At 33.9% G+C, this 6,002-nt stretch overlaps 1 long non-coding RNA gene across 1 annotated transcript; it reads left to right on the forward strand.

Annotated features, from left to right (window-relative positions):
• Positions 1 to 2,275: 2,275 nt before the first annotated feature.
• Positions 2,276 to 4,206, forward strand: LOC126788804 (uncharacterized). The gene is made up of 4 exons (XR_007671428.1): positions 2,276 to 2,473; positions 2,830 to 2,899; positions 3,155 to 3,273; positions 3,928 to 4,206. It is a non-coding gene; the product is annotated as an uncharacterized LOC126788804 (long non-coding RNA).
• Positions 4,207 to 6,002: the final 1,796 nt, after the last annotated feature.

The following is a 6,002-nucleotide window of genomic DNA, read 5'->3' on the forward strand; positions in this document are numbered from 1 at the left end:
TGGCTTAAAATGGGATAGTTTGGCTGGTTATTTCATGTTGGTTTCTTCAAGGAAATTATAATATACATTCTAAAAAACAACTGAGAACTGAAATCACAGAAAAAAGATATATCTACCAATTACTTATGAATTTCCAAAGTTCAACATCAATTCCAGATTTTTCTGACAAATTTCTGTCCAGAAACGATTTTAGCTAACAACGAAATAGTTAGGCTGAGTAAAACAAGATAGTGTCTTCATAATGACTGTAGAGAACATCTTAAGGATCAATTGAGAGTTGGAATCGCAGTAAAACGATTTTTCTGCAATTATTATGCAATTTCAAAGTTCAGGCACATAATCAGTTTTCTGAAAAATGTGAGTGTGTGTAGACTTCATGTTCTTAGGATTTAACTCCATTTTCTGGAATCTAACCAAAGTAATAACATAAACTTGACCTGCTAAAAAGAGAACTAAATAGTTCAAATCAACTAAATTAAGCATAGATTTCATAAAACCAATTCCAATCTAACATCTAATCATAGATATGAATAAACCACCAATCAAATTCTAATTGTAGAAAACCAGGAACATAACTAAAATATCAAATCTCAACTCAACCAAACAAATGATAGAACAAAAGGTAGTATCTGTTCTCTTCTAATTCTTTCTATTCTAGTTTAACTCCTGCGAATCTTATCATAAGAACATAGAACACACCCATATTTAATTTTTTTGGGAAGGAGATAGAACGTGGAGCTCAAAAAAGAAATAAATGAAGTCTATCTGAATTGTTCACATGAAATCTTACCCATTTAGGTTCTAGACTCGCCACATCTAGATTTATAGGGTTCCAGCTCCTGCACACTAGCTTTGAGGAGTCATCAATGGAAAACTTGTTCTCCACCCTCTTGACACCTCATGCTTAACTATGGAAATTGCTAAGATAGCTGCTAGTTTTTATGACGGAAGGAGAACATATTCAAACTGGGAATAGCAGAGAAAGATGAAGGCAATGAAAAGCATGGCGGTGAGGAAGACGATGATGAAGACTCAAATGTCATTTTGATTCTTTTTTTTTCTACGACAAGAAGTTTTTCCTAAGCTATTTTGAGCTTTGGTAATGGATCAAGATCTTGGGCTTCACCTGTCAAAAGAACCAAATAACAAATAAATAAATAAAAATTAAAAACCTATTTAAGCTATTTTTCAGCAAAATACTATATATATATTAAATCTACTATATATATATATTCAGGTTGTTACATGTACTGTGTCAATTCTATTTGTAAATCCCTTTTACTTTGTAAATTATATCTATGTATATATTTTGTTAGTTAGTTAGCTAACTTAGCTTCATATGAATAGTACCTCGATCCTCGGCTAAAGAACGATATCATACTTATTCTTACAACAATCGATGGGGTTTTTAAATTGAGATATGCCAACTCGTGTTCTTTGTCAACCATGCATTCACATGTCCATCATCTAGGGAGAATCGAGCCATCAAAATTGAGCTTGTATCAATCGGGAGTCGGATGAATCCATTATGGTCTTAGCTTTTCACATTATTGGGCTAAAATCATATTTATTGGTATCTTTCTATTACTAACTATACCAATTTAAAGTCTTGGTATACCAAGAAGTCGTTTTCTCTAGTTTTCTTAGCAATTTTCTCTAACTCATTTGAATTGATATGATGCACGGTATAGGCAAAACAAAAATGATAGTGTACGAAACCACTTGCACTAGTGGTGCATAGAAAAGACAATTCACAACCTCACTCTTTGTATGTTTTATCTCACCACCGATAATGATTAATCCTCAACAAGCTCCAAAGACACTCACACGATCCTTTCATAAGCTAATTTACACTACAAGAAAAGTGAATTTTTACGACACGGTATTCATGACGCGCATTTTATGCCCACCATAATCGATATCATTCACGACGTGCAATCGGAAGCACGCCATGAATTTTTAAAAATTACATTTTTTTAATGTCGTGCACTAAATGCACGCCATAATTTGGTCATTGTTTTAGCCCAAAACTTTTGGTATAATTTAAATTTTTGTTCCAAATGAAATTTAAAAGAGTTATTCAACAGAGCAGTAGTGAGAGATCAACCCAAACCTCTGGAATATAGATAATCTCTCTCTCTCTCTCTCTCTCTCTCTCTCTCTCTCTCTCTCAAATCTCAATACTAAAATGATCACCGCCCAACGCTGAAGCCGACGTCGACGTCGATGTCGACGCGAGGACAGTGATTCTTCTAGTGGAGGACGGTGACAAGTACCGTAGCGATGTGAGCTCGCCGATGTCGTAAGCCCTTTTTCGATTGATTTTAAAACCCTAACTCCAATCAATCAATGAATTGCTGTGGATTTCTAGGTCTAAATATGATAAAGGCGAGGAGATATTCATCGGGAAGCAAGGATTGAAGAAAAAGCTCTTTGAGGATTCAAGGCGATATCTTCGAAGCCATCGACACATGTAAGCTTCACAAACCTCTATTCTCGTCTAATTTTCTTCACATACTTCAATTTTATATTTCGATGATTACGCATTGCTATTTGATTTTCAGGATCATCGCAAAATTACTTTGGTATATCTTGATTATCAAATTTAGGATGATTTCTGCTTATTCTTTCTTGTTTCACAGAGATTGAGTGTGTTTGGCTCACAATTTTAAGATTAGACTTGAAATTTGTAGTGAAAATTATATTAGAAGTGACTAAATCGAAGTTCTAATAGAGCAATTAGTTATGTATTCTGTATATAGTGAGTGTTAGGATTGTTTGATTAGATTGTAGTTTGGGGTTGATTTGGATTGTAAATTTATGATGCAGATGAGTAATTTGACAAATGAAGAGTTTGTACAAATTCTGCATTTCCGGAAAAGGTTTCACAAATATAAGGGTACGTATGAGTAATGTAGATTTTTTTGTTATTTTCTTTGTTGGTTATATACAAAACTATTGCTTACTTTTGTGTGGAGTTGTTGGTTGCTCATAAATTATGATGAGTCATGGCTGGTGATCATTGATCACTATGAGTAATATAACAATGATATGACCAACTTACAAGAGAGAAAAGATACAAAAGTGATATCGTCACTTGTATTAATTTAACTACAATGGTGTGAATCATGGCCAGTAATTGTATTTTTTTCAGGTTGCTGCTCTTTCTGCACTCAAATTGGAGTACAAAGTACAATCAACACTGAAAGAGGGTACTATGGTTGAAGACAATAGGAAAACTACTGCTGGACACAAGTGAGAATAAAGGCTTAGGTACAGTAACCATCTCTTTCTTTATATTTCTAAAGTATTATTCTGGTTCTTGAATGATTGGTGATATCCCTTTAATGTTTATAAAATATCTGCTTTTATATTTCTAAATTATTATACTGGTTCCTTAATCTCATTTTCATAATTGTGTTATGTACTGATATATCTTTTTTTACTTGTATGCTAATATATTTGTCTATGATTAGTAAACTTTACTGCTAATATAATTGGCCAAATCCTTCTCTGTAACCCGGCGGTGCGATTGAGGTAGTTGTAACTTGGCATATTGCTTTTTGTTTCTCTTATGTGTTTGTACTAGCTAATAAGGTATGACAATTTGAATTAGGATGGTTGATCAAAGAAAACTTGATAGAGGATTTGGATGTGTATTGCAGAATGTATTGCTTCGTTTGATACCAAATCATTTGATTAGTTATACATGGTATTATGTCTTCCTCTCTCCATATTTAAATTATGTGGTTAATAGTAGGAACCAATTCATGTTATATAAGATGCAATGTATTGTATAATTGGAACACAAGTTGCATACCCTGCAAACTGACTGTTAAATAGTCTTGTATAAGAAATAGTTTGAAGTAGATGTTTAGATATTTAGTGATATCTAACTATTCCTCTGTATAATTTTTGGATTTGCAGTCCGCTCTATCCAACCTAACAGCTCAGGAGAAGGAGCAAGCTCGTATTACTGTATGTTTCCGTATGATTACGAGTTTTCTTTTGGATATGAATTTCTCTATTATGTGTAGTTGTATTGATAATGATGAGGATCATGTTGATTGTGATTTTGATTTAAGTTTTTCTGTGCATAAAGTCGGTTAGGGGTCAATCGAGTTGGTTTGGCTCCTTATTTATGGCAACAAATTAGTACATGTGTTTGGTTTGGTAAATAGGTTGAAAGAAGAAATGCAGATTTTTTTTTTTGTAGATTAAGATCAATGTGTATTATTATCATATATATTATTGGGACTTTTGGTTTTGCAAGTGAGTACGTGAGACTTATGGTTTTACATGATATTGCTGAAAAGCACATCCTCGAAGGTGAGAAGTCATTGTTGATGCAAGGTGTAAGAACCTAGTACTCTTCCATTTAATTCCCATTGATAAATACATGATGTTTGTATAGTAATGTAAGAAGAATCTCATACCTTTCTTTAAACTTGTAAAGGGTATTAGCACCTATTTGGGAGCGGCTCTGATAGTTGATTGTTTGGAATATATCAGCAAAATGTAATTACTACTTCACGAGTTACAGATGCTGCCTTATTTCTAGCACCAATGGTGTGAATGCTACTTTATTTATTATTTTACTTCCATGCCATAGGTATGTGCTCATATAAAGTATTTTTCTTTAAATGGTATGCCAGATTGCCACTTGTGAACCGCTTTCCAAACTTTCTAGAGTATAATTGCAAGTGTTTGTGCAGAGGTGCTTGTGCTGCTCATGCAAGTTCTCTCTACATATAACATTTACTTTTGTTTTCACCCATCTCCCACCATCCATATATTTGTTAGGATAAACCTAGGCTACTCATTTCAGTTTGCAATATTTTAGTTATGTATATAATCAGATGATATGCATGTTGTTGCTGGTAATTAATGACCATCTTGACTATAGTCCAGACGTAAAGCTCGGAACCTAAAGGCAATCTACCACAAGATTGAGTTGGAGACTGGAGCCAAACCCGCGCATCACCTGCTAACTTGTATTTGTCATTGGCTTCATTGCTTATATTTTGGGATCATTTCTTCGGAAAGTAGTTTTTTTATAAATTGATTAGGACCAAGTATGTATTTTTTTATATATGCATCCTTACATTTGACATGATTATTTCATTAGAGTGAATATTAAACTTTAAGAAAGTTTTCTTTATTTGTTATACTCTTAATTCTGTTTTGTTTCCAAGCTATTAATAAAGATATTTAACTGAAATTATTTTTGTTAAAGTAGAAAGATATTTACGGCCTGCATAGTGCGTCGTAAATGGTAAGTTTACGGCGTGCAAAACATGTCGTAAAAGATCATCTACGGCGAGCAAAGCGTGTCGTAAAAGATCGTCTACGGCGTGCAAATCGTGTCGTCAGTGAAAAATTACGGCGCACAAATGCATATCGTAATTGAAATGTCATTTTACGACACGGTCTTTAATGACGTGGATTTATACACTGTAAAAGGCTTTTACGGCGTGCTTTACACGTCGTAAATGATATTTTTTTTCTTGTAGTGTTAGATGCAACATCTTTTGATTTACCCAATATTTTGACCTCAGAGACATATTCAAATGCGTGTAGGTGATATAGTTTACGTCAGGTTGATTAAGCTTGGTATTGATGGTTTGATTCAAACCAGCTGGCAAGCTGCGGACTAGGCATGATGATGATCTATGCTAAGCTATGTTGCGCACCGAACGATCAAGCATAAAAGTACTTCGCCAAAAGAAAAATATATATTGTACGGTGGAGAGTACTTTTTACCTGATGTCCTGATCGATGTCCTCTGCATGATCAAGCAATGAAACAAGAAAGAGAAAAGGAAAAAATTGTTCGATCCGAAGCATGACTATGATATATTCTTTCCCTTCACTCGAAGTTTTTCAAAGCAGTCATCCTTCATATATGATTGATAAATTAAGTCGGCTAAATTTAAACAATCTTAACACAAGAACGTACATTTCTTGGGTCAATTAGATAGACGTACAGAATCGAAGGACTGC

This window comes from Argentina anserina, chromosome 3 (assembly GCF_933775445.1).
Source record: "Argentina anserina chromosome 3, drPotAnse1.1, whole genome shotgun sequence".
NCBI classification, from domain to species: domain Eukaryota; kingdom Viridiplantae; phylum Streptophyta; class Magnoliopsida; order Rosales; family Rosaceae; genus Argentina; species Argentina anserina.